This window comes from Triturus cristatus, chromosome 1_2 (genome assembly GCF_964204655.1).
Source record: "Triturus cristatus chromosome 1_2, aTriCri1.1, whole genome shotgun sequence".
Lineage (NCBI taxonomy): Eukaryota > Metazoa > Chordata > Amphibia > Caudata > Salamandridae > Triturus > Triturus cristatus.
In genome coordinates this window covers 251205457-251229324 of record NC_140580.1, presented here as the reverse complement: position 1 = coordinate 251229324, position 23868 = coordinate 251205457, and positions in this window count along the sequence as shown.

Below are 23868 nucleotides of genomic sequence, written 5' to 3'. Positions count from 1 at the left end.
TATGTGTGTGTGTGTATATATATATTAAGGAGTTTTGGACATGACTACAGCTCAAACTTCTAGATAGAATTACACTAAATTTGGCAGAACAATAGATTTTGTTCCAAAGATCATGCTTTTTGGTGATTTGATGTCAATCAGGTCAGTAGTTTTAGAGATATTGCAAAAAGAACAATTGATGGACAGAATGCAGAACAATGTCATACATTCACCCCAGTACAGACATCTGGGCCTAATCCATAGTTTTTTTGCTCACCATACCATACCATACCATTCCAGTTTGGACCCAGCCATATACAAATCAGTCTTGACCCTGACCCCAATGAGAACAGTCCAGCCCGAACTGCCAGGCCAGGTCCTCCCTGGACTGGAAACAAGCATCCCAGGACCGGTTTTGGGCTTTCAGTCCTCATCAGCCAGGATAGGTTGACGCCAGTGGCATGGAGAGCACGGGACCCATGTCTGGGCATACCGGTCCCACTCTGGGTGACAAATGCAAAAAGAACAATTGATGGACAGAATGCAGAACAATGTCATACATTCACCCCAGTACAGAGATCTGGGCGTAAATCCGTCGTTTTTTTTGTTTCCATGCCATTCCAGTTTGGACCCAGCCATATACAAATCAGTCTTGACCCTGCCCCCAATGAGAACAGTCCAGCCCAAACTGCCAGGCCAGGTCCTCCCTTGAATGCTGAGAGCTCGTCTGAATCCTTGCCCCCTTTCTCCACCACTCTGCAAACTGATCTCCTGCTGCACTACTGGTTGAGGGATGAAGTCCCCTTGTATGCTGAGGGTTCTTGGGGGGCCAAGAACCCCCCCTGTTACCACCAGTATGTCCCACACAGCGGGATTGCTGAGATTTCATCAGAGGCCCACCCTCTTTGTCCAGCACTCTGCAAACACACCTCCTGGCACAATACTGGTTGGGAGGTGAAATCCCCTTGGATGCTGAGGATCGTTGGGGGCCAATAACCCCTCCTGTTACCACCAGTAAGTCCCACACAGTGAGATTGCTGAAAACTGGTCAGAAGGCCCACTCCCTTTCTCCACTACTTAGCAAACACACCTCCTGTGGCACTACTGGTTGGGGCATGAAGTCCCTTTGGATGCCGAGGGTCCTTGGGGACCAAGAACCCCTCCTGTTACCACCAGTAAGTCCCAACCAGCGAGATTGCTGAGAGCTCACCGGAGGCCGTGCCCCTTTTATCCACACACTGTACAGACTCAAACATCCACTCACACAGCAACTCACAGCCTCATAAAGCCACTAACAAGCCCACTCACACAACCAGACATAAACCCATACAGCCACTTACACACTGACTCTGAAAGGTTAAAGGTTACAGTTAGGAAATACAATTTAAAAACCTTAGAAATTCACTATGAAAAACAAAGGTTGCAGGGTCGTTATAGTTCGGAAATAGCATTAAAAAAACCTTAGACCTTCACTGAAAAAACCAAAGGTTACAGGGACGTTACAGTTTGTCTCAGATTTCACTCATACAAAACCATTAAAATTCAGCAGTTATAGTTACCTGAGCTAACTATAACTTACATCTTTGCAATGCACGGCTTATGACCTCACATATTAGATCACTCATGACATGGTCAGTAACATCACGAATGACATCTCAAATGACATCACTGATGACATCATTCATTGTTAGTGTTTTCTAAACATTAAACATATACTAAGATACTACAAAAGTTGAATTACTATACTTTGTGTACTACTAATGAGTGATACTATTTCAAACATATATTATGTTAGTGGCTGTGTGACTGTGTGAATCCATGTCTGCCATACATCAGCTACAGCCACACCACCGAACTCTACTGGACTGAACATCACTGCATATATCTTGCCTTTGACCCGCCCACCGTACACCGCTGTCATCATCCCCCTGCTAGTCGCAGCTGGATCAAGGCCACTGAAGAACTTCTCATCGGCTCCTTCAGCACAACCACTCTGCCAACACCGACTGATGCCATCAACGCAGCATGCAACCTCCACCAATGGATCTCCAGTCGTGCCGACACCAGCGGCGACCGGGAACAGGTAAGAGCGATGGGGCAGGGCAGGGCGAGGCAGGGGGTAAGCAGACATAACAAAATAGGTATTATCTATTTATTTAATTATACCTATTCTGTTGTCTGTCGGCTCCCCCCCCGTGCGTACCTGTGCCGGCTGCTGCTGGCCGACACCCTGGCACCCCACAAGAGAAGACCAGGCAAACACTCCAGGACGGTCAGCTGGTTCACCCCCGCCCTCCACTAGTCCACACGCACCTGCAGGTGCCTCGAGAAGAGATGGAGATGCTACGAAACCCCGGAAACTCACAACCAGGACGTCAACACACACCACCTCCTCCTGAAAACCACTAAGAAACCAGCCTTCCAAGGCAGAATCAACGCCAACGGACACAGCAGCAACAAACTCTTTGCTATCGTCAAGGAGTTTGCCAGGCCCAACAGAGAGACCACAAATGTTCCCCCTCCCAAGACCTCTGCAACAAACTCAGCACCTTCTTCCACTACAAGAGCTATGACAGTTTCAACACCCTAGACCCGGCCGCCACGTCCACCACCATTGCACACAACCAAGCCACCCCCCAACAGACCGTGCTCTGCTGGACACCGATAATTACAGAAGACATGCTCAAGACCATGAAGAGCATCCACTCAGGAGCCCTGATGGACCTATGCCTGTACCCATTTTCCAGCAGAGCAGCCACCGCCTTAGCCCCCCAGCTTCGCCGCACCATCAACTGCTGCATCAAAACCGCGACCTTCTCCAATGACTTGAAACACACCGAGATCAACCATCTGCTGAAAAAGTCATCCTCAAACCAGACAGGCCTCAAGGACTTCAGACAGATCTCCCTCCTCCCTTGCCCAGCCATGGTCATAGAGGTCATCAACGCCCAGCTCTCTGAGTTAATCGAAGCAACACCTCCCAAACCGGCTTGCGAAACAACCACAGCACAGAGACTGCCATCCTCAAAGCCACAGACTACATCCGCTTCCTACTTGCCCGGGGCGAGACCGCAGCAATCATCTTAGAGCACTCAGCTGCTTTCTACACTGTCTCCCACCGCACCCTAACCACCAGACTCCACAACACCGGCATCCACGACAAGGCTATGGACTGGATCCACTCCTTTCTCACTGGCCGGACCCAGCGAGTCAGACTACCACTGTTCCTCTCAGAACCCACAGAGATCAGCTAAGGAGTACCCCGGGTCCCTTCCTGAGCCCCACCATCTTCAATGTCTACATGGCCCCCCACGCAGCCTTTTGTCAGATTCCACGGACTCATCATCATCTCCTTTGCCGACAACACCCAGCTGATCCTCTCCCTCACCAATGAACCCATAACTGCCAGAACCAACTTCCACTGTGGAATGAAGGCCGTTGTTACATGAATGAAAGACAGCTGCCTCAAGCTCAACTCGGACAAGACCGAAGTACTCATCCTGGGACCCATCCCTTCAGCCTAGGAAGACTCCTGGTGGCCAGCTGCTCTGGGATCTTCCCCCACCCCGACGGACCACGCACGCAACCTTGACATCATACTGGACTCCTCGCTCACAATGAACTGCGAAATCAATGCAGTTTCCTTAGCCTGCTTTCACATGCTCTGCCTACTATGAAAGACGTTCAGATGGATCCCCACAGAATCCAGAAGGACCGTCACCCACACATCCATCACCAGCAGACTCGACTATTGCAACGCACTCTAACTATTGACTATTGCATCACCCAGAACCAGCTCAAGAAACTACAGAACATCCAAAACTCAGCGGCCAGACTGATCCTTAACATCCCCCACCAGAGCCAAATCACGCAATTCCTCGGACAACTCCACTGGCTCCCAGTCAACAAGAGAGTCACTTTCACGATCCTCACTCACGCCTAAAAAGCCCTACACGACGAAGGACCAGCATACCTGAATCACCGCCTCACATTCCACATATCTGCCAGACAACTCTGATCCTCGCAGCTTGCCCTCGCCTCCATCCCCGGGATCCACAAGACCAGAACTGGAGGAATGGGCATTCTTCTGCCTCACGCTACCGGATTCGCCTTTTCTCATATATTATACTGCCCTGAAGAAGCCCATGTTTGGGCGAAACGCGTTGGCTGTTAACACCTTGTGAAGCACAACAGAGAATAAAAGACATCCCAAAATTCATTTATTTGTAATTGTCCACGTTTTACATATTCATATGTGTCTAAATGTTTATTTTTCATATATTGCCTCTCATCCAACCAAATTAAGTCTAGTTATTTTTTACGATCTACAAGCAGCAGATCACTGGAGGTGGGCAATAGGATATACCATTGTGACTAGTTTGGTGGTGCAGTCACCTATGACCCAGCTGCTTTCTATCCTTTCTTTTTAGTCTATTGCTGTGGGATGTTTTCCATAGCCTGTAAATTTAGCGGTAAGCTGCCACAAGATTTACTGTTTTTTCTGTAAGGCTGCTTGCTGAAGATCCACCTAAGTCGTATCCTTTGTTTTTTGTTAATTGCTAAAAGAATATCTCTTCTTTTCCTCCGTAAAGCTTGAATTTCTTTGCCCCTAGAGACTGAATATTAAATGAACTGATACTGAAGAAGCTTATTTGGCTTTCGTGAAAATTCAGCATCCTTGGGATCTTTGGTGAGGGGTAGCTTTTTCTTCTAAGGTTTGCACACCCTTTGTATCTCTTGCACATAGTCTGAGACTATATCTTTAAATATTTGAATGGGATTCCTTTCCACTAATGTGTGTTCAGCCCACAGGGAGAAAACTAATGTATTCATCATATTGGTATTGTTAGAATTCCAAATGATTTTACCTTGATTCAAGGCTATGGTGGCTATGCCATTTTCTTCTGTTAAAGTCCAGGAGGGCATTTGTTGTAGATACAATTCAAGCTTTGTATTTAATATTGCATGGTTGCTACCTTGAACAAACTCAATTAGGAGTAATGAAAACGTATGAACTAAATCGTAGCTAATTATGATACAATCAACAATAGGGAAAACGGCGACCCCCTTTCTTGTAAAAGATGCCGGGACATCCCCATCAACTCTCCCGTTTAGAATCGCACCATTTATAAAATGCAGTGAATCTAATAACATTCTCCCTCATTTGTCTACCTTTACCTTAGGTGGAAAGACTGGGTTAGGAATGATCCAGGCTACTTACAGATTATCATTTTTGTGGGCTTTTAGTGAGGCATTTTCATTTTTGCATTGAAATTAACCATTATTATTATTTGCAAACTTTCTTCAGACACAAGGATAGACTCTATTAATTCAAATATCTCATTTAACAGTACTGTGGTCCAGGAGGGACATAAACATTAAATAAAAAGAAAATATTTGTGGAGCAAACAATTCATTTAGGTACATTTAGGTAGTTTAATCTTGATGCACTGAATATTACTACATGGGAGATGTATTATTTCAAACTCCCACTGAATGTAAACTGGTGGAGGATAGAAAGGCCACCACTGGCGGGGCCTTTCCTGACCCTTTGAGCCGGAACATCGATTACATACTGGTTTTCCCAGTCATATTTGACTAGACTAGGAGGCTTATTTACAAGCCCCTTGCGCCGCCAATGCGCCACTTTTAATTTGTGAAGAAGTGATTTACCAGTGGCACAAGGGGCTTGTAAACAAGCCCCCCCCCGTCTCATGCAGACAAATAATTGTCAAATTACATTGCAGCAACCTATTCAATGTATCCATTTCCAGACCAGCCAAATTTCATGAGATAATCTCCAAATTATTGCTAAAAAGGGTGTTTGGAAGTACTGTTCAATTTATTTTCGACTAGATTCCTCAAAAACCATGACCAATAGACCCCATTTTTTATCCACTGTGAACTGGCTTTGATTTCTTATTTGTCTTACTGCTTGGACAATATATATAGTGAGTGCATCAGTAGAAACTTTATTGTGCACTTGGTAATTTAGGTAAAAAAAGTAAGAAAAAGGATTAACTTCCCTATCTGGTACCTGCCTTAGATTCTGAAGTGAGGGAGATTTATAGTGTATTTCTACAACATCAAAACCATTTATGTGCGGTCTTTCACTGTCCTGTAGCACTCTTGGGGGAATCAAGTTTGACCAGAATTCTACATGCACTATAGATAGGTGGTATGGTGGTATTTTTAGGATACAAGACCAACTTTATTTCTGAGGTGGAAGAGAATGGAGTTGTGGATAATTGCGAAATAACCCTAGAATTGTTTGTCTATTTAGCGGATCATTAGCATTGGGAAAGAGATCCCTATTCTCAAGAATTCAAGAAGTATTAAAAGTAGGTTCTACCTCTGTTAACTCCCAATTTGAATTGATTGATGACACAACACAAGTAGGTAACGTACTTTCCATAGAAGGTTTGGGACCGGTAAATTCAGGCGCAAGTGAGTTTAAAGGAGTTGGTATTTCTTCTACAGGTAAGGGGGAAATAGGAAATACTTGTGCATCTTTAGTGATTGACTTTTTAGGTGTTTTTCCGCTAGCGCCATTAATTCCAGTAATAGAGTGGTCACCTATCACAATCTGTGAAAATTATATTCTTTGAGACCTTCTTTTAGTGATTCTACAGTTTGCGTTTTTTCCCTATCTTCCTGTTGCTATTTACCTTTGTGCTAATAGCCTTTCTTGGTGCAACTTAATTTGTTGTTGCAGTTCCTTCAGGTACTATGACCAAATTTCTTCGTCATGGAACTTTTGCTAATATTAAAAATTGGGAAACTGGGAAGAAGGGCTGAGTCAGAATACAACTCATGATTTGATAATGTTTCTGAAAATAACTTACTAAGGAAGTATACTGTTCCTTTCTCATTCCCCTTCCTCCCTCTTGGTTTTGTTTTGCCTGTTTGAATTGCACTTGACTTTTTTGAGGGTTCCGATCTGATGGCAATTCTGTACTGCTAGGCTCCTTACTTGTTTGATCTCCGACTTCATTTTGTAACCTTGCAGCAGATGTAAAAACATTTGAATTAATGAAAGATTTTAATATTGCAGTTTGAATTTCTAATATGTGATCGGAATTAGAGGTTGTCTTTCCAGAAGTGTTAAAATGGATTCAAGTATCTTTCGCAATTCCTGCAAGGGTTCGGAGATGTGAACATAATCTTTTGTGTGATGGAAAGATGAAAGAGGAAAATCAGGCAGGCGGGACAAGTCCACCTCAATTTCAGAGACATTCTTCAGTGTACTATTAAAGAGTTCTAATGCCTCCTTCAATGGTTTATTCCTTGCAGCATTAGATGACTGTCTCAACTCTAAATTGGGTAAAGTATAATCGATTGAAGGTACATGGAACAACCTCAGGAGCTGTCTGCTGTTTGACTTTATCAGTAGATGGACAAATAATGTTTATTTCTGCATCTAAAAAATCCTTTGGCACTGGATCCGTCTTATTTGTTACTCAAACATCATGCTGTTCAGCAGCAATAGATCGTTGTGTTACCTTTGCAGTGTATAGGAAATAACCCTTCGATGTCAGTTTATTGCTTTGCCATTTTGAATATAATATATTCATCATTGGTCTGAAACTCTATTCCTTTCTGAGTACAATAGATGGAACAATTTAATTTGCGCAACATGTCTCGACCCTGACGATTCACTGGACTGGAATCACATATCACAAAATTGTGCAGATCGGCAAACGATCCAATTTGTGCCTTAACAGGCTCAGTTACAGGGATTAACCTTTTTATTTATTTTTTAATTTTATTTATCATTTTAAAGCGTAACGTAAAGGTAACAGACAGGTCACATTGAAATCAGAGCTGATACAAATACAGAGACAAAATGAATACATTAAAGATATCTGGATAGCAGCGACAAATCTCAACAATGATGGTCCCTTAAAGCAAATGTTTCATTACAACCGCGAGGCACTTTCAGGCAGAGGAGATATGAGTTGGGGCAAATAAGGTAGAAGAGTGACTATATTCACTACTTGTGTGTATGGCAATAAAGAGGTCAAGTGCTTAGGCATGTATATGTCATTTTGGAGCAAGGATCCTATATCTAAAAAATAGAGCTGGAGGAAGGAAGTGTCGTATTAACTGTTTGTTTGGGTCGGGTTATGGAGGGAGGTGCGTTGGTGACGTATGAGTTATTGCTTCAGTGCATGCAGCCGCCCATGTGATGAACGGGGCCCAGATGTCTTTGGGTCGTGATGCAGTGGGCAACAGATCCCAGTACGCAGAGAGCATCTCCTGGCAATAGGTAATGTCTCTCATCCACTTATTGACGTTTGGAGCCTTTGGTGACCCCCAGTGTATTGCAATGCGGCATTTGGCTAGGAGGAGCAACGTGGCCGAAAGGCATCCAGTGCCAGGAGGGGCGTCAGCCACGTGACCAAGAAGAGCTGTGAGGGGAGTTCGGGCGTGTTGGAAGCCTGTCACTTCATGAATATTTTCAAACACCCTACCCCAAAATAATGAGAAGGGGCCGCAGAGCCATGTCAAGTGTAGGATGGAGGCTTGTGTGTCCGCACAGCACCAACATGTGGCGTCTGGTTGCAGGCCCATTTTATGTAGTTGTAATGGTGTGCTGTATAACCTTTGCAGTTATTTGAAATGTATTAACTGCAGCTTGTAATTTGGAGAGAGGCGTTTAAGTTGGGCACAGCAGAAGGGCCATTGTTTCTCAGTGGGTGGAGGGTCAAGGTCTGAGGACCACTACGTCAGCTCAGTAGGTGTCGTGATCGGGGTAGACTGTTGTGTGATGTTGTAAATGCTGGTAACCAGCTTCTTGGGTGAGGGATTCATTAATATGTTTTCCATCGAGAACAGGGGTTAAGGTGCAGCAGGAAAGGAACTATGTATTTGCCGACAGTTAGCTTTGAGTTGGTGGTAAAGTAGCAATTCCAAAAGGGGGGGGGGCGTGAATTGTCTGAGTTTTGTGTCCGAGGTAGGAATTCCCTGGCTGGATACAGGTCGGCAAAAGTAGATAGTCCCATCCGGCGAGCTCTTTGGATAGAGCCAGTGTCTTGCATTGGGGGAAAGCTAATGGTGATGGGCTAGTGTCATGGGTGGGGTGTATAATATTGGAAGTTTTGTGCGTCGTCGAAATCCCTCCCATGCCCAGTGTAGAGTTTCCCCTGTATTGATTTCCGCGTTTGGACGTTTGTAGGGATAGTAAATAGAGGCTGGTTGTGGTGCTGAGAAAGCGTCATCCTTTTCTACAGCCACGTGTGGTTGAAACGGGACGGGGTGGACCCAATAATGAAGGTATTGAGCCAGAGCGCTCAGAGCATAGAGTTCAAAGTCCGATGCCCCGAGACCTCCCTGTGACAATGGCAATGTCAGGACCTCCCAGGAGATACGCAATGGTTTGTCCGCTCAGACAAGAGAGATTAAAAGGGAGCGTAGATGTTTAAAAAAGGCCTGAGTGAGAGGAAGGGGAATATTGACAAAGAGGTACAGGAACTTAAGCAGAATAATCATTTTAGCGATTGCTATCCTACCCGCAAGCGACAGCGGCAGTTTAGCCCAAATGGCGATTTTGCTCTCCAGACAGTCGATAAGACACCCATAGTTCAAGCGCCAGATCTCTTGTAGCTCCCTAGAGAGCCATATCCCAAGGTATTTGACCGCTGTGTCCGCCCAGGTGAGTGGGAAGTCTAGGTCTAATACAATTGGGGCAAGTGTTAAGGGGAGGAGGGTCGATTTGGACCAATTAACCTGTATGTCTGACATGCCTCCGAAGAGGAGAATCTCGCATAGCACCGGGTTGAGGTTTGTTTCAGGCTCGCGGACGTATAGTGTGATGTCATCTGCATACATTGATATGATCAAGCCTCTGTCTGTGAGGCCTAGTCCCCGGGCCAGTGTGGTGTTGGCCCAACCTTGCAGCGAGAGGTTCCATAGCTATCCCAAATAATAAAGGGGACAAGGGGCATCCCTGTCTAGTGCTGCGGGCTACGGGGAACGGTTCCGAAAGCAAGTCATTAACTTTGAGTATGGCAGTCAGGTTAGTATAAAGCAAGTGTATACGTTTCAGGAAGTTTAGACTTATGCCGATCCTGGGGAGTATGGTGAAAAGGAATGGCCACTCCAGGGAGTCGAATGCCTTTGTGGCATCTAAAAGGCGGAGAGCGCTGGGAGGTTAGGGTCTAATTGATGAAGTATGCCGAAAAAGGTGCGAAGGTTATGGGAGGTGGATCTCTCGGCAATGAAGCTGGATTGGTCTGGACTAGCGACAATGGGTAGGAGCGGCTTTAATCTATTGGCATTCAATTTGGCCAGTATTTTTGCATCAATGTTAATAAGGGAAAGTGGGCTGTAAGTGTCGCACTTATTTGCTGGTTTATCTGGCTTCAGAACTGTCACGATCACAGCTTCGCGCATTGTCGGGGGGAGGTGGCCTATTTTGAGGGATTCTTGGTACACTTCTAGTAGGTGAGGGGCAAGTTCAGTAGCGTAAGTTTTATAGAAGAAAGCTGATAGGCCGTCTAGGCCAGGCGCTTTCTCTCCAGGTAAGCTGTTAATGTCCTGGACAATATCCTCTTTGGTGAAGGGCACATCTAAATATTCGCAGTGGGCGTTACTCAGCCAGACCAGTTCAATGGAGTCCAGATAAGTCTGCAGCTCCGAGTGGGGGCAGTCCTGAGTCGTGGTATAGAGGGACTCATAGAATCTCCTCATTCTGTCTAATGTGGCAGATTGCCCACGTACAGGGTCGGAGTTATCCTCCAAGAGCTCAGTGATGTACGCGGAAGTGCATTGTTGTTTGAGTGTGTGAGCGAACGCTCTGCCTGGGCGATCCCCCTCTCCGTACCTACGGGCTCTGGCATGTTTACCCAGGAAATAGGTTTCGCGGAGCTCTTCGTCATCATATTTTGAAGTTTTCTCACGAATAGTGACGAGGTGCGACTTTAGACCCGTTTGGAGGTATACCATCTCTGCCTGTTGTATTTCTTTCTCTAATTGTTCCAGGGACAAATGGATGGATTTTAACACCCCCGATTGCTTAGAGATGCAGACCCCATGTATGACAGTTTTGAAGGCTTCCCAAAGTATGGAGGGGGAATCCACGGATTTTATGTTTGTAGCGGATTTTATGTTTGTAGCGAAGTATTGCAGAAGTTCCTCATGGACCTCCTCTTGAAATACAGTGTCACGCAGGGCATGCGGTGGCAATCGCCAACTAAAGGCGCGCAGAGCAGTTAATGGCACCGACCAGATAAGCTGGGCCAGAGAGTAATTGGACAGTGTGCCCGGTGCGTGTTCAATGCTGGTGGTCCAGGAGGCCACGTCCTGTGTGACCAGCCAGAAATCCAGCCGGGACCAGGCGTTGTGACAGGTGGAGATGCACATGCCCTCACGAGTGTCTGGGTGCCATGAGCGCCAAATATCTATTAGGCCATAGTCCAGAGCAATGGAGTTGAGTACTTTGGTAGTTTTGGGGTGTAGCTGCCTGGAGGTTCCAACCCTGTCCAATGAGTACTGCATGACTGCATTGAAGTCGCCCCCTCAAATAATTGTGTCTTCCCCAAAAACCGTAATCTTGGACCAAACTGTTCCGCACAGGAATGGGTCATCAATGTTAGGGCCATAAACATCCGCTAGGGTCAGCGTCGTTGTGTGTATTGCGCCTTTTAGCAGTACATAACAACCCTCAGGGTCAACAAGAGTCAAGTGTAGTCCAGCCAACATTACGACGGATCAGGATAGCAGTGCCTTGGGCATAGTTAGAATACGTGGCTGAGTGGATCTCCCCCCAATACCTATTGTGTAGCTTGGGGTCTGTGGCGTGCATAAGATGCGTTTCTTGGGGGGAGGGGTGGAGCTTGACGCGAACCAAGATGGCCACGTAGGAGAGCTCCGCGAGCCATAGGTGCCACTAACAGACAATCCTGTCCCCTAACCATTACCTGATAACAGAAACAACAGAGAAACGCTCTGGCACGGCGGTGCCACGGATTGATGTGTTCTGGGTCTGGCTCGGAGCACCACAAAGGCGATGGCAGGAGGAGAGGCCCACCTACTACGCAACTGAGAGAGAAGTGATCGCGCTCCCGGTGGCTCCCCACCGAAGTCCTTCCTGAGACGAGGCTGTGCACGCCCGATTTGCGGGCCGGCCGAGCTGAGCCCAGCGGGGGGGACAAGCCTGGTGCCCTGCGTTACTTCTGTGAACTGCAGGAAGGTGCGTGCGGCACAACCTCGACCCTGCTGCGGCTGTGCGATTGGTGGGGCCCGGGCTATGCCCGCTGCGGGGTGATGAGTAGGAAAGAAGTCTAAGTCCACAACCCCCCCGCTCAGCGTGTGGCGCTGCCCTCCCAACATACCCTACTACAACTGCAGGATGATTGGGACTGCCCGGGGCCACTGAGACCATCCTCAGCTGGAGAGCGCGAGTGTGCTCCGGAGGCTGTCTGAAGCGCACTTTGAGCTGGGACACCAGGTGGAGACACACTGCGCAGAACTGGTGCCTGGCCGATTGTTTACCGCCTGTCTCCCGGACCTGCTACATAGCTTTTTGCTGATTGCGGAGCACCACCGAGTGAAGGCGAAGAGCGCTGCTGCCCTGATAGACTCGCACGGATCTCAGCTTACGGTGCGGCTAACAGGCAGCATGCCGAGAAGTGTCCTGTTGGAGTGCGGGGTCCGCCAGCTCGTTGTGAAGTCCCTGGGCGCCAGACACTGCTGGCTGATTAGCGCCACGCCATCCTCTGTTACTGCAGCACCCAGGAGGGTGGGACAGCATAGAGATCTGAGTCCCTCGCTGGGAATGCCTGCTGTTGAATGAGCAGGTCGTTGGCCAATTACTAGTTGTGCTGATTCAGGACCCTAGCCACAGGGGAATTTTGATTCTCTCATATTCTTCGCGTGCTTGAGGAGCGCATCGCACGTGACAGGTATACTTGCTGGTGGGTTTTTCACTTGAATTGTGCTTCGGCGCAGTGGCAACTTCCCTGGCGCCAGGGATTCCACATTGACATGTAGCTGGTGGCTTGGCTAACACCATGGGCCGGGTAGACAAGATGCAAAACAAACTACCATTTGATGCAGAAGCCACCAGACATAAAGAGGCAGATCGGGCTCGTTCTGCAGACGCTAGATTGAAGATGTCGGAGGAGGAGGACGGCGATGTGAAGCAAATGTTCGCCACCATCCCAAAAAGTTTAATGACTATGGAAGGTAAAATAGATTATCTAATCTATCATATGGATAGGATGTCGGAAAGGCTTGATAAACAAGCGGAGCGCACAAACATGGCAGAAAGACGGATCACGGAGGTTGAAGAAGCCCAAACCGGAGCAGATCAAATACAGAAACAAATGGCCAAAACCATTTTAGACCTAGAAGACAAGACGGAGGATTTGGAGGCCTGCTTGCACCGCAGTAACTTACGCATAACGGGCCTGCCGGAGATAACCCCGATGGGAAACGCTGAGCAATTTGTTGAGAAGCTCCTGATCTCTCTCCTGGGCCGTGAAACATTTTCGGACATATCTGTAGTTGAAAGAGCTCATCGCTCACTGGGACTGAGACCTGTTCCGGGAGCCCAGCCACGCCCGGTGATAGCTAAACTCCTGAATTACCGCGACTCGGCTCTGAGGTGCGCCAGAGAACTGGGAGGACTTCGGTATGAGGGCTCAGCTGTCTCCCTCTATCCAGATTTCACAGCTAGAGTGCAAGAGGCGCGCCGCCAATACAACCCTCTCAAACGACAACTTCGGGACCACAACATCACATACGCCATGCTTTATCCTGCTAAACTGAAGGTCACCATGAATGGCTCCGCACGTATACTCACTGATCCGAAGATGCTGCAGAAGGTACTGAAGGATCTTCTCAAGCAGACAAGGCAAGAATTGAAACAGGATGGAGCAGCGGAGACGGAGGCGAAAGCAGGAGGAAGCTCTCTTGAGACCAATGACTAGACCAATGGCTACTAGCTTCCAATAACAGTCGATAGCGCCTTATTAGTGTGTCTTCACTTTCGCTATGCTGGACACCTTCTGTAGTAGGCGTCATGGAGCCCTGCAACTTCGCTAATGCTGGTGCGCTGCTGTACGGAGCACAGAGGTCTACACCCGCCACCAGTAATCGCAAGTACAAAGGGACATTTTTGAAATGCTTGATAAAACTGCTGGTAGTTGTGGGGGGGGGGGTGGAGAGGGCCCTGTAGGAAGTCGCTTGGAATAGCATCCGCGAGTGGTTTCCCTTTTGTCTTTCTCCATTTATTTACAATACATATATATATGTCAATGTTCCCTCGATGTTGCAAGGTGGTTAGTTGACATGCCATTATTTCGTTTTATATGAGTGGTATCGCTGAAGGGTTCATAGCGATGCTAAGGTAACATCCGCCCCTGCGTGTTACACACTGTGTAGTCGATAACTGGGATGGTTTTTCCTTTGGAAGGGGGGGGGGTGAGACATCTCGCGATGCCCAGTTGGGGTTGGCATGGTGTGGTCGGTGGGGTTGTATGAGTGTCACTGTATTGTTGTTTTAAAGTTCGCCCCTTCCTGCAATAGATGTCCCTGGCTTTGACGATACATTGCATCATGACCCCAACACATAGCAAGCAGAAGCAGATGTGCCAGTTCGAGTCCCTTGCCTTACAAACTGCCATTACACACTTATAGTTAATGGACACTAAACTGCGGCTCCTGACGTAGAACGTTAGAGGCCACAATGACCAACGTAAGGCCAGGAAGGTTATGTCCTATCTCATAAGACACAACATTGATGTAGCGCTCCTCCAGGAGACACACCTCCCAGTATCTAATCTCCTACCACTCCGGAACAGAATAAGGGGCACGTTCCACGCAGCAGGATTCACCTCACCCGCCCGAGGCGTGATGACATGGATCAATCCAGCATCCAGACTTACACTCGAAGAATTACATACAAATGAGCGATACGTGGCGTCCAGATGCAGGGGACGATGCGCAGATTATATATTGATAAATGTATACGGCTCAAACCATGATTGCCCACAATTTTATTCCGACCTCCTCACTATAGCAAGGTGGCTGCCTGATGCACCGCAGATTTGGGGGGGGGGGGGGGGGTTTAACTGCACGCTTCACCCTGACCTTGATCGCTCTGGAGGGCCACCGAGACCCCGCACATGGACAGCAGAGGCCATTTCAGATGCTCTTATGGCACTGAACCAGTTTGATGGCTGGTGTTTTCGCTCATCCCTGGCTGGAGGCTTCACACATTACTCTGCACCCCATGACCTCCACACCAGAATAGATTACTGGTTTCTATCTAGGTCATTACAAAGTTCCCTTAGAGACTGTGAGGTGTTTCCCCGCAGCTATTCTGACCATTCCCCGGTGCTTCTGGCTTTGGCCGCCCCAGTCAAGAGGCCACCCCCGTTTACATGGCGATTTCCTCCTTATGCCCTCTTAGATGAGCTATTCAGAGCTGAGATGCAAGAGGCTATGGAAACCTTCTTTGAGACGAATATTGGGTCTGTGCCACACTTCGCCACGGTTTGGGAAATGTTTAAGGTGTATGTAAGGGGAGTGGCGATCTCCAAACACTCTGGAGTGCTCCGATCGATCAGAGACCGGTTGAGGCATTTAGAGCGAACACTAGCAGATTTGGAAAGAGCAACACTCACCACTGACGATCCTACACTGCAGGACTCACTGAAAACTACACTTGAAGAATATCACACCAAAACTGACAGAGAAGTGAAGCTCTTGGGTAAATACGCAATAGCCAGAGTGTATGGAGAGGGAGAGCGCCCGGGCGCAACCCTAGCTAATCTAATGAAAGGTCGTAGAGAGATCTCACACCCCATAGAATTGTCCACCGAAACTGGCGAGGTGCTGACAGATACCGAAGCGGTGGCGGGTCGTTTTAGAGAATATTGTGCGGCCCTCTACCAATCTAGATCTAATACCGCACAAACAGATATTCTGGATTATTTGGAATATATTCAATTGCTCTGGCTACTGGACAACCATAGAGAATACTTGATGCGCCCGCTGGAAGCGTGGGAAATCAAAGCTGCTATTTCTGCGATGTGTGCAGGTAGTGCCCCGGGGCAGGACGGACTCACAGTGGGATTTTATAAGACATTCCAGGATCTACTGGTGCCTTACTTGCTTACTTTATTTGAAGAAATGGCAGAGGAGGGGAAGGTGCCCCCCACAATGCGAGAGGCACTCCTGGTTGTTATACTGAAACCTGGCAAACCCCCGGATTGTTGCTCCTCCTATCGACCGCTATCCCTATTGAATGTTGACACAAAGATATACACCAAGGTCTTAGCGAACAGACTTGACCCATTGATGCCAACCTTAGTGGGAGTAGAACAAAGAAGTTTTATATCAGGCCGTACTCTTACATACAATCTCCGCACTGTATTTGGAGCTATACAACACACCGCCCCTGCCACAAAAGCGGATGCCCTTTTTTTAGATGCTGAAAAAGCATTTGATTCAGTGGAATGGAAATTCATGATGCAGACTCTGGAACGCATGGGACTGGGCAGTGTTTATCTGAGCCTCATTAGTACGCTCTATATGAATTCCACTGCCAGAGTTAGGGTGGGTGATGTGGTCGCTGCCCCGCTGGGGATATTTAGGGGCACCAGACAGGGCAGCCCCCTATCACTGCTGCTATATGCCCTGGTAGTTGAACCACAAATATGCGCGCTGCGGGAATATCACAGCCATAGAGGGATACGGTTTCCAAACTACAACCTCATTATTTCCTCATACTCAGACGATACTCTCCTGTATATTAGGGATCCGGCTGTTAATGTGTCTCCAGTGCTGCGGGAGATAGTACACTTCGGAGAGTTGTCAGGCCTTAAAATAAATTGGGTGAAGTCTGTGATCTTCCCCCTGACTTCAGCAACTACCCCTGAAGAACTAGACTTCCCATTGCAGTGGTCTAATGACCCAGTGCGCTACCTGGGGATACAAATCCACACGGACCCGGATCTTGTTTTCCATGAGAACTATGGCCGCTCTGTTGCTAGATTGGAAGATGATATTGTGCGGTGGATACGTCTCCCCCTCTCCCTATTAAGTAGAATATCTTTAATGAAAATGGTGGTCCTGCCCCGCTTTCTCTCTCCTGGGCCAATAAGCCTCCCCGCGCCAGCTGGAAACTTTTGGTCCCGCCTTATTCGATGGGCGGACTGGGTGCGCCGGATCTTGATCTATATTATCGGGCAGCCCAAGCCTCACACGCCTATCTCTGGCTGCACCAGCAGCCTCCCCCACCACATTTGTACATAGAACGTGTCACACAAGCCCCTGCACATTTGGCAGCCGCTCTACACCACCCACCCAGTAGAACTACCACTACCCTGGACTCGATTAATGCCACGGTTCATGCTTGGCTCAACCTTATGAACAGGCAAGCGGCAGCTATACTATACTCGCCTAATACGCCCATAGCTTGGTGCGAATGGATACCAACTTTAACTTCCCCAGAGATGCTGGTAGCGCTGTGCACCTTAGGACCGAACACGATAGGAGATTTTTTCAGGGCCGGAAGGGGCAGGGAAGGTTTGGACCATCTAGAGAGAGAGCTGAGACCCATGCCACTGACTGAGTTCCATTATTTCAGAGCCCGGAGCGTGCTAAGACGATTGCTGGGCGATGAAATGCTGGAGCCCCAGGAAGTGGCCACCTTTATCACATTGATTCGAGCAACATCCCCTAAACGTATAGTTGCTAGGATATACTTCCAGACACAGGAGCTGTATAGAGACCGTCACAATAAGGCCCAACTAGAATGGCAAGCGGACCTTGAACTGGACATAGATGACGCCATGTGGAAGTACTGCTGCGAGGCCACTAAATGTGTCTCACTAAATGGACGCCATAGACTCATACAGTTAAAATTTTTGAACCGCATTTATTATATACCAACGCGCCTCCATAAATACGGGTTACGTGATGCGCCGAACTGCGACCGCTGTGGTGCTCCAGAGGCTGACTTTCTACACCTAGCCCTACACCTTGTCCACCAATAGCAAGATACCCCAGATCCGCTACTAGCACTCCTAGGTTATTCAAAAAAGGTGCAGAAACCCATTAGACGCTTGATAGACATGGCGCTCTTAGTCGCCAAACAAGTATTGGCGATGCACTGGTCCAGAGGCCCCCTCCCCACATTGAAGCAATGGTCCAGAGATATGTTTTACTGCAACACGCAAACAGAAACCTACAGTGAGCTCCTCCCTCCTAGAAATCGTCAGAAAAACTTCTGGGGTCTATATGCCACCTACATTCAGACTCGAACTCCAGAATGCGCAGTAACGCCTCCACTGGCAGAGGAGAGCCTGCAGACATAATAGATACAACAGAAGTATCTGGTACTGGTACATAAGCTTACACAACAAAGTGCAATAACTGCCCAAAGCTGTGATAATACTGAAGGGAATGACCTAGCTGTATTCAGGCAACTACTCGAATGGTGAAGTCATGTATTGTAAGATCTGATTATTTGTTGTGACCTGTCGTCATGGTAGAGTATCATCTGAACATTGATTGTAAGGAGCGCCTGTGATGATTAGACTTTTTATTTTGTTCGAATTTTTTCATTGTATGGAAATTGATTTCATTTTTTATGTTGCTTGAATTTTTTACGATTTGTTTGTTTTGTATTATTGAAATGGGAAAAATAAAACGATGAAAAAAAAAGAGGCATTTCTTGAAGGAAACAAATATAAATGTTGTGCCTGATCAAGTAGGCATGTGTAAGCCTGGCCTTCCTGTGGTTATTCAAACCGCATCTGTTCCAGGTTAGAAACGTTACTTCGTCATTTAGCGTGCGGTGTGGTGCAGTGCGGGGGCCGCTTGCTTGTGATGAGCGGTCTGTTGATTAAATGAAATATGGCATCGCACTTGGAGCTTATTTGTCGCGTAGTGTGATAGGAGCTGTGTCACATGATACTCGGAGAAACGGACAGAGTGAGTGACCTTGAAATAACCACAAACAACCAACTAAACATACATAAAACCGTACCCCACCCCCACCCCTCTCCCACTACCCAATTAGGGGTGATTTGGGGCCAAGCTAGCGATGCGCGCGTTCAACCACAAAGACTGCTGAAAGGGCTGTTGGGAAGAGGTTGCGAAGCAAAGTCTTGACATAGGGCTCCATTTTGGGGATAGCCATAGTTTCCGAAATGCCAGCTATGCGCAGGTTGTTGCGCTGAGACCGCGCTTCCAAGTCTTCATTTTTATCTTTTATGACTGTTAGAACTCGTTCCATGTTAAGGAGGTGTTCTTTAGAGTCGACTTGATACTCATGGGCTTCTTCCGCGCAGTTTTGAGGGGCGTCCAATCAGGTTTCGTGAGTGTTCACTTGGTGCTTTACCATGTCAAGCCCTGCCAACAGCGCGTCAAGTTTAGTGTCCATAGACCTGAGATTAGATCGGACCTCCAGCATTATGGCACGCAGGTCTTCATCTTGTTTCTCAGGGGTCTGGGAGGGTTCACTTTCTGGCTCAGAGCCTGCATCCCCAGCACGGGTTAGGCGCTTATTCTCAAAAGTTTTGACTGCTTGGGGTCATTTTTCCCCATGGCTCAAGGTGTGTGCAGCAAGTGGGCTGGTTGAAATGGTGCACACAGAAGCGTTGTGGTGCCGCTGCCACTAGGATTCATGAACACAGGAGAGGGCGCCAAGATATCAGTTGTGCCAGTTGAGCTCTAGGCCTATTGAGGGGCCGAACAGCACTCAGGGGGCCCAGACGGGGTTTTTGGAGTAATGCCACAAAAGGGTGGACTGGAGCGCAGCAACCCCAGAGGTGACGAGAAGCAGCACCCTCTAAGGAGCCCGACTCCACCCCAATCCGGCACCTCCACCGCACTCGCCTAGCAGCCCACGGCGCTATGTCCCAGGGCCTAGCTAAACTCAACCAGACCAGAAGCAGACAAGCAACCCGTGAGGCCTAGGGATGGCCTCACAGCGACCACCACAGGCGGCAGAAACCACGCCAGCCAGCACCCAGATTTGAAGAATTAGGGCCCTATGGCCGACTCATGTGGCTTCAGGGTCAATCTTCTAGGTTTTGCCGCTTTGCCATGGGACAGCTCCCGCAGTGTGGACCGGCCCTCACTCCTCCAGGCACCACAGTGGCAGCCACCGGCTCCCTTGCAGACTCTCCTGCGGCCTGTATCACCACAGGGCACACCGTAGCTCCAGGGACAGGCAGGACCTCAACAGCGGGTGTGAACAGCTGGGCGCTCCACCGGAACTCGCCAGTGCCTGCCATAGTCAGGGACCACACCGGCTTCCATACAGGCCACGGTCGCCACTCGGCATCAGCACGGATCGGCGGGGCGCTCCGATGGCCTGCGCAGCTATGCCGACCCGTCCAACGCTCTTACACAGCAGTCGCGGACAGGATGTGGAGGGTCTCGGCCATGGGACGGCTGCAACAATTCACGCAGCGGCCAGCCGGATCAGCTCAGGAGCGGAAGGCCACGCAATGGGGATCGCTGCCCGGGCAAGTCCCGTCCACGGGAGCACTCCGCTGCGCCACCCCAGTAGCCTCCGTCCAGATGCACCTCGCAGCCCCAAAAAAAGTATTAGCGTGTTCCTTGTCTTGTGCCAGATCGAGCACAGTAGAGCAGGGTGTGCCAGCCCCCCGTTGTTCCAAGGATGATGCAGGATAGTGTGCCCGGCCGGCAGAGCCCCTTTAGAAGGCGGCCATCTTGCTGCTCGGCCGAGCCACGCCCCCCTACAGTGACTCCCACAACTTGGATTCTTTCTCCCGAGAGGGGTAGGTTTGGAACTTCTGCTGTTCTCACAGTGGAACGGGTAGCACCAGTGTCAACGAGAAACAAAATAGGTGTTCCTTTTACCTTGCCGTCCACATAAGGACCACTCTTGTCTACCTCCAGTGATGTACCAAGCACGCATTCCTCCTCCCCTCTCAGGCACCATCATTGGGACAAATCCCTGTCCTCAATCTGTATCAAGTATTGTTGGGTTACCTTCGGGTTGGTGTCAATTTGATCATTAGTAAGGAATCTTATGTTCACATTATATTTTTGAACTGCAAAGATTAGAGGCCCCCTGCTACTAATGAGAAGTTCACCTAGGCAGGGAAATACATACTGTAAAGTTCCTAGGGCAATTTCAACACATGTTTAAAAATACATAATGAAAATATATTCAAGAGAAGAGAACGTCCCTCAATATACAAAAATATATTTTACTAAATATTCTCTACATTGAATATACAGTATTTTGATTAATATGACTGAAACATCACCATTTCATTCTACATGCGTACTACATTCATTCATATACTCATACATACAAATCACAAACATTATTGGCTTCTTTTAAATATTCTGCATATTTGATTTTTGATGGTTACAAACGGGCAATAATACAATGTTCCAGTTTTAATGACAAGATTGCACTATTTATATATCCAATCGAGGAATGCACCATTGAGAGATGTGGCAATTATTCATCTTTCTACGTGCGTTTCAGCAGAAACCTGCCTTCTTCAGGAATGCCACTTCCAAAATATTTCTCAAGTAGTGCTAGTCGCATGAGGTAGAGAGGTGTGTCCTCAATACCAGGCAATCACTTCATACGCCAGTCCCATTGTAAGGTTAAAGTGGGATCAAATGCATATTGTGTCCAAGGAGCTCAAATGATGCTCCTGAATACTGATATGGCGTGGTTTTATAAAAGAAATCTGTATGTGGACTGGTCCTGGATGAACAGTATTTTCCAGGAGGCAACGAGCTGTGTGTGTCCAATTCCTGAAGCTGCACTCTACATGGAGGAGGATGGGCCTCCAGGAAGAATGGCTCGTTGCCAGGAGAGCTGGAGGACAGAGAGAGAGAGTGGGTGCACAAGTTGGAGCTAGCTAAGCTCAAAATGGATGGTCAGAAAGACATAGAGAGCAAGAAAATAGAGCTGGGGATGGAATTAGAAATGAACAAGTTAGCCTCAGAGGAAAAGAAAATGCAGTTTGAGCATGAGTTGAGAATGAGGGAGCTTGATTTGGAGCTCGAGAGGCTCGAGGCCATGAGTGTCTCAGCCCAGCAAAAAGAAATGTGTGTAGCTCAAGAAGTGAGCTTTGCTGAGTTAGTGGTGGAGTCCAGGTCAGATGGTGGTAGCAAAATTGAATTGTCTAGTGCTGAGGGAGTGGTACACACACCCAGAGATATGGCGCCTGACTTGAAGTGGGTTAACATACACCAGGACGTTCGAGGAAATGAGGTAACCCCAGTGGTGCACAGTGTTCCTGAGGTAAATTGGGAAACTGGTGCAGGGGTTCATGGTCCTAGTGGTGGGAGGGACACTATTGACTCTAGATGAGAGGTGCAGGGAGTGGGGTTCCCCCAAGGTTGAAGTCCTGGTGTGAGTGTGAAGACTGCCCAGAAGAGTGTGGGTTGAGTGACTGAGACAGTCAGATACTGTCTTGCCAATCTCAGAAGAGTGGTGTGGGGTACGTGTGCGAGGCACTGGATGGTGAGGTGAAGGATAGTTTGGTGGGGTTATATGACCCAAATTGTGGAGAGCATATTGTAAGTCCCTATTTTCCAGAGCTAGACCAACACCTGTTGGAGGGTGAGCCCTCTGACCCCAGGGAACTCACATTGGAGGCAGACTTTTTGGTGGATTCCAGAGGGTCTGAAGAGGCACTGGGGAGTGACCCTAAGAGGAGTGGCTCAGGTATCTTAAAGCCCAGGGAGGTGGGAGAGGTTCAGAGTAGCACAGCTAGGTCCCAGTGTAGTGGGATGGGTGTAGGGGCTCACATCCTGTCTCAGTGGAGAAGGAGTGAGTGTGGGACTGCGTGTCCCAAGGTGCCCGAAACCCGGTCTCAGGACCTGGATGGTTCCATAAGGGAACACCAGGTAGGGAGCCTAGGCTGTATAATGTAGTCCATAGGGGGATCTAATAGTGTCAGGAGAATTGGGAGTGTCTGTAACCAGACCTCCATCAGTTCTGGTGTCTGGCAGTGCCACTCCTAAGTGGAGGGTGCAGAAGTCCAGATTGAGGGGTAAGAGGGGGAGAGAGTCACCAGTGGGAGAACCAGTGGGACGGGGGCCAGCCAGAAGGACTGAGCCCCATAGGAGTAACCATGGCGACACCACTTCTGACCTGGGGGATCTTTGCGTACTGTCAGATGGACAGGGGGTGAGATATCTGCGGCAGGCAGACTGTCACACAACACATGAGTTATGTGTTACCCTCGGGGGGACCATGTGTGCTCCCAAGGAAGTCCGGTGCGCCAGGCAGATTCTTATACCACTCTAGAGGAGTGTGTTTCCCTTGGGGGGGGGGGGAGGTGTGAAGTACACCAAGGGTTGCCAGGCATAGGTCCAGCCTAAGGGTACGGACCCTGGGTTGGAGGGCCAGGTTCAGGGTATCCCACCTGACCTGGAGGAAGGGGCAACTGCTAACAGTGCCCTTACCAGTTTGTCTTCTGGGAGTACCTCTCCAGGTGGGAGGGTGCAGGACCTCAGTAAGGTGGGCTGGGAGAGGGCAGCAGACCCTAGGCTGGGATCCCAGTTGCAGGATAGAACCCCTGAACTGGTGGGCAAATTGTGCAGGACACCTGCCATAGGTGCCCTAACAATTCTGGAAGGGGGTACTGCTCCAGGTGGGAGGGTACAGAGCCCCCAGGAGGAGGAGGATCGGGTGTGGGAAAGCCCACCCCAGTCTCCTGTCCAGCCACTGGGTACAGGCCCGGTGTTGGTGGGTCAGTGTCAGGATGTCATACCTGACCTGACAGGGGGGAGAGTGGACAAAGTGTGCCAGGCACCTGGGGCTACCGCCCCCGCTCTTTGACGCCACAGAGGTTTGAGAGCCCTGAGAGGCATAAGGCCTGGGTCTCATCACTGACAACTGTCAGTGACCACTGTGGCTTACTGTCT